A 10697-nucleotide genomic window follows, 5' to 3' on the forward strand; every position below is an offset into this window, starting at 1 on the left:
TATTTGCATTCCTATTTGGAAAGATGATACATCTAACTCCTAAGATCTTTATCATTATTAGGGCAGTTAGAAATAATCTACATATACAGAGGCCATGAGTATGAGTCAATTATATTGGGATGATCCTTAAAAAAAGGGGGGTGAGAAAGAAGGATGCACTGGGAGAAGAGGGAAGGGAGAGGTAGAATAGGGACATTTTTCTCACATGAAAGAAGCATGAAAAGAGTTTTTATAGTGGAAAAGAAAATGAAGGTGGTGCTAGCAGGCAATGCTTGAATCTCAACTCTCCTTGGAATTGATGCAAAGAGGGAAGAATATATACACCCACTCTCTTATTTAACAGGAAAATAGAGAGCTAAGAAAAAGGAGGGATAATAAAAGAAAGGGTGGATTAAGGGAGGCAGTGGTCAGAAGTGAAACAGGCTTGGGGAGTGGGGAACACAATAAAATAAAAGGCTAAAGAGAAGTAAGTGGGATGGAGGGAAATGCATAGTAATCACAACTGTGAAAGTGGATGGGAGGAGCTCACTGATAAAACTAAAGCAGGTAGCAGAAGGGATTAGAAACAGAGCATCCAGCGCAAGTCTGGGAGCAGCAGTCTCACATCCAACTCAGAACTTTCACAGCCTGACCAGCAACCTCGATATCTCCCCAGAAATCCCCCGAAATGGCATCTACTGTCAAGGATCAACTGATTTTGAATGTCCTAAAGGAAGAACAGGTTCCCCAGAACAAGATCACTGTTGTTGGGGTTGGTGCAGTTGGCATGGCATGTGCCATCAGTATTTTAACAAAGGATTTGGCTGATGAACTTGCCCTAGTTGATGTAATAGAAGACAAACTAAAGGGAGAGATAATGGATCTCCAACATGGCAGCCTTTTCCTCAAAACACCAAAGATTGTTTCTGGCAAAGACTACAGTGTGACTGCACACACTGGTCATTGTTACGGCTGGGGCACATCAATAGGAGGGAGAAAGTCGTCTTAATTTGGTCCAGCGTAATGTGAATATCTTTAAATTCATCATTCCCAATATTGTTAAATACAGCCCTAATTGCAAGCTGCTTATTGTTTCCAATCCAGTGGATATTTTAACATATGTGGCGTGGAAGCTAAGTGGCTTTCCTAAAAATCGTGTTATTGGAAGTGGTTGCAATCTGTATTCTGCCCGTTTCCGTTACCTAATGGGGGAGAGACTTGGTGTCCATTCTTCAAGTTGTCATGGATGGGTCCTTGGGGAACATGGAGACTCCAGTGTTCCTGTATGGAGTGGTGTCAATGTTGCTGGTGTGTCTTCATCCTTCTTTGGGAAGTGATGCTGATTCAGAGAATTGGAAAGATGTTCATAAACGGGTGGTTGAAAGTGCTTATGAGGTGATCAAGCTGAAGGGCTACACTTCCTGGGCCATTGGCTTGTCTGTGGCAGATCTGGCAGAAAGCATTATGAAGAATCTTAGGAGAGTGCATCCTATTTCCACCATGATTAAGGGCCTATATGGCATTAATGAGGATGTCTTTCTTAGTGTCCCATGTATCTTGGGACAGAACGGCATTTCAGATGTGGTGAAGGTAAACCTGAATCCGGAGGAGGAAAGCCATTTAAAGAAGAGCGCAGATACTCTTTGGGGAATCCAGAAGGAGCTGCAATTTTAAAACCTTTTAATGTGCCACCATCAAGAGAGAACAGTTGTTGAGGGGTTATGTATGACGCACTTTTCAAATAGGTCAAATCTTTCCTCTGATTAGTGATTGAACACCAGAAATGTAAAACCTGTGAACACACTCTAGTCTCTTCCTAAAGTTAGAAATAGGGAATAGTACAGTGTGACTACTATTTGTTAAACCCTGCTGTTGTTTGCATCTGATGCTGGATGTGACTTGTATAGTCTCAGTAGTTGGCATCAAGCAGAGCCGGCGCCCCACAGGTATATGAACTACCTGCCATGTATGTAGGTTCTATAGATTCCCATAGGTCCAGAAGACAACACTTTTGGATTACAAAACACCACACAGTAGTAATTCTTTATTGATGCATTGATTACTTTTATGCTCCCCTTCATTAGGGCTCTACAGCATGGCACTATGTAACTATGTATCACCTTTCCAGAGGACCTGATTTTGTCTATATATATATGTGTGTGTGTGTGTGTGTGTGTGTGTGTGTGTGTGTGTGTGTGTGTGTATATGTATGTATGTATATGTATGTATGTATGTATGTATATGTATGTATGTATGTATATGTATGTATGTATATATATCTCAATAGTTGTAAATTTCCATATTATATAAAAAGATCTGTATATGTACAATGATGCAATCAATTCGTCAAATGTCATACCCTAAATACTGAATAAACAACAAATAAATAATTCAACAACAACAAAAAAAAGAAACAGAGCATCCAATAATGTATACAAGAAACACACTTGAAACCGACAGATACACACAGAGTTAGGATAAAGAGCTGGGAGCAGAATCTTTTATGCTTCAGCTGAAGTAAGGCAGGAAATTGCATTCCTGATCTCAAAGAAAAAGCAAAAATAGACTCAATTAAAAGAGATGATCAAGGGAACTGTATTTTACTAAAAGGTAGATAATAAAGTAATATTAAAAAAATTATAACAAGTTTCTCTGATAAATGCTTCATTTTTCAAATATATGTGGAATTGAGTCAGATTTCTAAAAATAAGAGCCATTCCCCAACTGATAAATGATCAAAGGATATGAACAGATATTTTCAGAAGAAATCAAAGCTATCTGTAGTCATATGAAAAAATGCTCTAAATCACCAACAATTAGAGAAATGCAAATTATAACAACTCTGAGTTACCATCTCACACTTATAAGAAATGTTAAAATTAAGTACACTAATGAATTGTTGGTGGAGTTGTGAATTGATCCAACCATTCTGGAGAATAATGTGGAATATTCCCAAAGAGATATAAAATTGTGCATACGCTTTGACTCAACAATACCACTACTAGGTCTATATCCCAGAGATGAAAAGAAAAGGCAAAAGATTCATATTACAAAAATATTTATAGCAACTCTTTTTGTAGTGGCAAAGAATTGAAATTGACGGGATAGTCATCAGTTGGAAAATAGATTCACAATTCATTTCATATGATTGTGATGGAGTATTATTCTGCTATAAGAAATGATGAGCAGGATAGTTTCAGAAAAACATGGGAAGACCTATATGAACTGATGCAAGACTAAATGAGAGGAACAGGGAAATCATTGTACACAGTAAGAGCAATTTTTTAATGATGATTAACTGTGAAAAATTTGGCTGCTTTAATTAATACAATGATCCAAGACAATTCCTAAGGACTTATGATGAAAAAATGCTATCCACTTCCAGAGACAGAACTGATGAACAAATTGAAGTATACTTTTTCTCTTTATTTGTCTTGCTTTTTTGCCATATGGCTAATATTGGAAATATGTTTTGCATGATTTCACATATATAGTTGATATCAAATTACTTGCCTTCTCAGTGGGTGGGAGAGGGATGGGAGAGAGGGAAACTCAATTTTAAAAAATGTTAAAAATAATGTTTTTGAAAAAAAGCTGATACTCATGAAATTTAAAAAGTAAGAAAGAGCATGCTTCAATCTGTGTTCAGAGAACATCAGTTCTTTCTCTAGAGGCAGATAATATGGTTTATCATGAGTCCTTTGGGATTGTCTTGGATCATTTTATTGCTGAGAATAGCTAAGTCATTCACAATTCTTCATCATACAATGTTACTGGTATATCGTACAACATTCTTCCAGTTCTGCTCACTTTACTTTGCATCAGTTCATGTAAGTCTTTCTAGGTTTTTCTGAAATCATCCTGCTTGTCGTTTCTGATAGCATGATAATATTCCATCACAATCATATACCACAACTTGTTCAGCCATTCCCCAATTGATGGCATCCCCTCGATTTTCAATTCTTTGCCACCACCAATAGAGCTGCTATAACTATTTTTGTACAGATAGGTCCTTTTCCCTTTTGTTGATATCTTTGGGATACAGACCTAGTATTGGCATTGCTGGATCAAAGGATATGCAGTTATGTAGCCCTTTGGGAATAGTTCCAAATTGCTCTCCAGAATGGTTGGATCAGTTCAAAACTCCACCAATATTAGTGTCCCAGTTTTCTCACACCCCCCCCAATAGTCATCATTTTCCTTTTTTGTCATATTAGCCAATCTGACAGGTTTGAGGAGATACCTCAGAGTTGTTTTAATTCACATTTCTCTAATCAATAGTTATTTAGAGCTTTTTTTCATATAACTACAGATAGCTTTGATTTCTTCTGAAAACTACCTGTTCATATCTTTTGATTAATTGGGGATTGACTTGTATTCCTATAAATCAGTTCTCTATATATTTGAGAAATGAGGCCTTTATCAGTTTTTCTTCTAATTTTGGTTTTGTTTGTGCAAAAGCTTTTTAATTTCATGTAATCAAATTTTCTATTTTATATATAGAGAACTGAGTCAAATTTATAAGAATACAAGGCATTCTCCAATTGATAAATGGTCAAAGGATATGAACAGGCAGTTTTCAGAGGAAGAAATTAAAGATATCTATAGTCATATGAAAAAATGCTATAAATCACTATTAATTAGAGAAATGCAAATCAAAACAACTCTTAGGTACCATGTCATGCCTGTCAGATTGGCTAATGTGACAAAACAGGAAAATTATAAATGCTGGATATATAGGAAAATTGGAACACTAATGCATTGTTGGTGGAGTTATGAACTGATCCAACCATTCTGGAGAGCAATTTGGAACTATGCCCAAAGGGCTATAAAAAATGTGCATACCTTTGAACCAGCAATACCACTTGTAGGGCTGTATCCCAAAGAGATCATACTATTGGGAAAAGGACCCACAAATACAAAAATATTTATGGCAGTTCTTTTGTGGTGGCAAAGACCTGGAAATTGAGGGGATGCCCATCAATTGGGGAATGGCTGAACAAGTTGTGGTATATGAATGTAATGGAAAACTATTTTGCTATAAGAAATGACGAGCAGGTGGACTTCAGAAAAACCTGGAAAGACATATAAATTGATGCTGAGTGAGGGGAGCAGAAGCAGGAGAATATTGTAAACAGTTACAGACACATTGTGCGATGACTAACTTTTATAGACTTGGCTCTTCTCAGCAATGCAAGGTTCTAAGACAACTCCAAAAGACTCATGATGGAAAATGCTATCCACAACCAGAGAAAGAATGCAGATTGAGGCAAACTTTTTGCTCTCTCTTTTTTGTTTTGTTTCTCCTTTCTCATGGTTCATTCCATTGGTTTTAGTTCTTTGCAACATGACTAAGGTGAAAATATGTTTAATGTGAATGTATATGTACAGCCTATATTAGATTGCATGCTGTTATGGAGTGGGAGGAGGTGGGAGGAGAGGGAGGAGGAGAAAATTTGGAACTCAAAAGCTTGTGGAACTGAATGTTATAAACTAAAAATAAATTAATTAATTTAAAAGAAAAATTATCTATTTTATATTTCATTATGCTCTTAACATCTTTTTGGGTCCAAAATTCTTCCTTTATCCATAGAACTGACAGGTAAACAATTCCATTCTCTCCTAATTTGCTTATGGCATCACCTTTTATGTGTAAATCAGTTATCCATTTTGACCTTATCTTGATATGCAAACTATATTTAGTTTCTGCCATACCGCTTTCCAGTTTTCCCAGTAGTTTTTGTCAAATAATGAATATTCGTCCCAAAAGCTTAACTCTTTAGGTTGATCAAATACTAGGTTACTATGGTAATTTACTACTTTGTTTTATGTACCCAATCTAGTTCACTGATCCACCACTCTATTTCTTAGCCACTATCAGATTGTTTTGATAATTATCGTTTTATGATACAGTTTGTGATCTGGTACAGCTAGACCACTTTCCTTACATTTTTTTATTGATTTTATTGATATTCTTGACCTTTTGTTCTTCCAGATTAATTTTATTATTATTTTTTCTGGCTCTATAAAATAATTTTTTTTGTTAATTTGATTTGTATGGCACTGAATACATAGATTAATTTAGGCAGAATTGACAATTTGGTTACATTAGTTGGCCCACCCATGTGCAATTATTTTAAATGGAATTTCTCTTTCTGTCTCATGCTGTGGACTTTGTTGGTAATATATAGAAATGCTGATAATTTATGTGGTTTATTTTGTATCCTGCAACTTTGTTAAAGTTGTTAATTATTTCAAGTAGTTTTTTAAAGTTATTTCTCTAGAATTCTCTAAGTATAGCATCACATCATCTGCAAAGAGTGATAATTTTGTTTCCTCATTGCTAACTCTAATTCCTTCAATTTCTTTTTCTTCTCTTATTGCTACAGCTAACATTTCTAGTACACTATTGAATAATAGTGATGATAATAGGCATCCTTGCTTCATCGCTGATTATATAGGGAAGGCTTCTAGCACCATTACAGATAATGCTTGCTAGTGGTTTTAGATATCATTTTAAGGTAAGCTTCATTTATTCCTATGCTTTCTAGTGTTTTTTTTTGTAGGAATGAGTATTGTTTTTTGTCAAAGGCTTTTTCTGCATCTATTGAGACAATCATGTGATTTCTGTTAATTTTGTAATTGACATAGTAAATTATGCTGCTAGTTTTCCTAATATTAAACCAGTCTAGCATTTCTGGTATAAATCCCACCTGGTCATAGCATATGAGACTGGTGATATATTGCTGTAATCTCTTTGCTAGTATTTTATTTATATTTTTGCATCAATATTCATTAGGGAAATTGGTCTATATTTTCTTTCTCTGTTTTGGCTCTTTTTGTGTCATAAAAGGAATTTGGTAGGACTTCTTCTTCACCTATTTTTCCAAATAGTTTATATATTATTGGGATTAATTGTTCTTTAAATTTTTGGTAGAATTCACTTGTGACTCCATCTGACTCTGGAGAACTTTTCTTCACTGATGCTCATTGATGGGCTTATTCAACTTCTTTTTCTAAGATTGGGTTATAAGTATTCCATTTCCTCTTCTGTTAATCTGGGCAATTTAAATTTTTATAAATATTCATTCATTTCACTTAGATGGATAGAGATTTGTTGGCATATAATTTGGCAAAATAGCTCTTAATAATTGTTTTAATTGTCTCTTCATTGATGGTGAATTCACCCCTTCCATTTTTGTAATTTGTAATTTGGTTTTCTTTTTAATGATCTGTTTTTTAAATCAATTTTTATTAATTCATTAAATATTCTTGGCCTTTTGTTCTTTCAGATGAATTTTATTTTTTTCTAGTTATTTAAAGTAATATTTTAGCAGTTTGCTTGATGTGATGTTGAATAAGTAAATTAATTTAGGTAGTATTATAACTTTTCTTAAATTGGCATGGGCTACCGATGAGCAGTTAATATTTCTTTACTTATTTGGATCTATATTTGTGTGAAAAATATTTTGTACTTGTGTTCTTATAGTTCTTGTGTATGTCTTGGCAGATAGAATCCTAAGTGTTTTATGCTATCTGCAGTTATTTTAAATGGAATTTTCCTTTCAATTTCTTCCTACTGGATATTGTTGATAGTACAGAAATGTTGATAATTTGTGTGGATTTATTTTACATACTGCAACTTTGCTATAGGTATTAATTGTTTCAGCTAGGTTTTTTGTTGTTGATTCTTTAGCATTCTTGAAATAAACCATTATATTATAATCTGTAAAAAATTTAATTTTGTTTCCTCTTTGCCTATGCTTATTTCCTCAATTTCCTTTTCTTTTCTTATTGCTATACCTAGCATTTCTAACACAATATTGATGAGTAATTATGACAATGCATATGTTTGTTTTACCTCTAATCTTACTGGAAAGGCCTCTCGCTTAACACCCTTATATTCAATGCTTGCTTGTGGTTTTAGATAGATACTACTTAACATATTAAGGAAAGCTCTATTTATTCTTTTGCATTCTAGTATTTTTTTAAACAAGAATGAATCTTGCATCTCGTTTAAAGCTTTTTCTACATTTCTTGACATAATCATATGATTTTGTTACTAATATGGTCAATTATGTTAATAATTTCCCTAATATTGAACCACCCTTGCATTTTTGGCATGAATTTAGCCTGATCATAGCATATAATCTTTGGTGGTTTCATTTTCTTCTTTCTATAAACCAACTTAGCAAATTTCTTATCTCTTATATTTATTTTTTAAAAACCAATTCCTAATCTTATTTCTTAACTTAATGGACTTTTTAGTTTCCTATGACTGTGTTCCTCTTGACTCTTGGTCTGTGTGACACATTTTCTGCTCAACTGTTGACATTTCATCTAATAGGGAAGAAGAAAAAGTGAACTGCACTTCTAATATCTTCAAGGGTCATGGAGATAGTAGAAAAAATAGATGGCATAAAAGTGGGGTTTTTTGGTGCTCTTAAAAGAAGAAAGCTAGGCAACTGGATGGCAGAGTGGCTAGTGTTGGACATGGATCATGAAGACCTTAATACATTATATAAATGCTAGTTATTATTAAGAAATGGGAAGAAAAAATATAAAAGAAAGAAGGAGGTGGAGCTTAATGTCTCACCTAGTTTGGATCCATGGGAAAAAGACTATCAAAATATGGAAGAAGGGGTGGAGAAACCAGACTACATGTAAACCTCACTTTGATGTGAACCAGAAAAAGGAGGATTGAATACACATTCATTCACATAAAATTTAGTATAGAAATATATTAAAATCAACAGTGAAACAGAAGGAATTAAAAGATTAAGGATTACTGTTTCAGGGAGGGAAAGTGTAGAAGAAGGAAGGAAAGGATGGAATTTGGAACCCAAAACTTAAAAAAAAAGCCAAATGTTAAAAATTTTTTTAACATGTAATGGGGGTGGGGTGGGGGGAACATTATTTAAAAAATAATACATAAATGCATTACAAAGTATTCCTCAAAATAAGGATTAAGAGGCTTACAAGGAAGTTGAGATTCAGGAAAGGATTAGTGATAAGAAAAACAACTCCAACTTTGGAGGGTGGATCCTTAAGACAGAAATAGAAGGAAAGACAGTAACAGCCTCTAATCATGGACTTGACAATGTGAAAATAGGACTATGGGAGCAGAAGGAGGTTTCATCAATTATTAGATCACTATTATTAAGTGTACTTATTTTTCTCATCATCCTCTTCTTGGTAAACAGAGGGGTTGAACAAAGAGAAAAAAGTATAAGAGGATAAGATAGAAGGAACAATTAACCATTATAACTGTAAATGGTACGAATTTTCCCTAAACATGGAGAAAGGTAACATAATTGAAATCCAGTAATATGTTGCCTTCAAGAAACACATTTGAAACGGAAAGCTTTACATGGAGTTAATAATAAGGGCCTGGAGCAAAATCTATTATGTTTCAGGTAAATTTTTAAAAGTAGGGGGAGTAATCATGATCTCAAACAAGGTAACAGTAAAAATAGACTTGATTAAAATAGTAAAAGAGGAAAACTATATTATGCTCAAAGGCACTGTAAATAATAAACAATAAACTCACAAATCTTTAGGCTTTTTACATATTAATAATAAAACCCATTAGGAAAAAAGAAGGAAAAAATTCTTTTGGAAATAACTACTTCAACTATAAAATACTCAGGAGTCCACATATTATTAATCTGACTGTAAGTACAAAATGCTCTTTTTTAAAAAATACATTTTGAACTTAGATACAAAAATACAACCCCCCCCACATTTACATGTACACACACACACACACACACACACACACACACACACACACACAAGATTGGTTATGAAACCATGACTCTCCATTTCACAGTTTACTTTTTAAAATGTCATAAATACTACACATCATTTTCTTTTTTAAAGAAAATCTTGAAAAAGCATTTAATAGAAAAATGTTGCCTTACAAGAAATATTGGCTCAGGTTGTTTCTTATTTCTATAATGTCTACCCTTTCTTTCTTTACTTGTTGAATTCCTACCATCTTTTAAAAACTATCTAAGTTTCACCTCCTCCATAAAAGCTTCTCTCTTTTCTTAGTCAGTAACAATTCTTTTCTCCATGCTACCCTTGGATATCACACAGTATTTTGGGGACTACTTTGTAATGTGCTTATGTTTTATTTTTTAAATAATGTTTTATCCTCCCCCCCACCCCAATTACATGTTAAAACAATTTTTAACATTTGGTTTTTTTTTTTGTTTTGTGTTCCTCATTCCATCCTTTCCTCTCTTCTTCTACACTCCCCTCCCTGAAATAGTAAGCAATCTAATATAGGTTATACATGTGCAATTGTGTAAAATATTTCCATGTTATTTATTTTGTACAAGAAGACTTGAATAAAAAATAAAAGAAAGTGAAAAATAGTATGCTTCAATTTATATTCAGGCAACATCAGTTCTTTCTCTAGAGGTGGATAGCATGTTTCATCATAAGTCCTTTGGGATTGTCTTGGATTACTGTATTGCTGAGAATAGCTAGGTCATTTACAATTCTTCATCATACAACACTGCTGTTACTATATACAACATTCTCCTGGTTCTGCTCACTTCCTTTGCATCTGTTCATGTAAGTCTTTCCAGGTTGTCCTGAAATCATACTGCTTGTCATTTCTTATAGCACAATAATATTTTTATCACAATCATAGACCACAACTTATTCAGCCATTCCCCAGTTGAAAGGCATCACCTTGATTTCCAATT

General features: G+C 33.8%; 1 pseudogene; it reads left to right on the forward strand.

The window, feature by feature from the left end:
- The first annotated feature begins 664 nt into the window (after nucleotides 1-664).
- LOC118859082 lies at nucleotides 665-1949 on the forward strand (annotated as a pseudogene).
- The last annotated feature ends 8748 nt before the right edge of the window (nucleotides 1950-10697 follow it).

Source organism: Trichosurus vulpecula, chromosome 1 (assembly GCF_011100635.1).
Source record: "Trichosurus vulpecula isolate mTriVul1 chromosome 1, mTriVul1.pri, whole genome shotgun sequence".
NCBI classification, from domain to species: Eukaryota; Metazoa; Chordata; class Mammalia; order Diprotodontia; family Phalangeridae; genus Trichosurus; species Trichosurus vulpecula.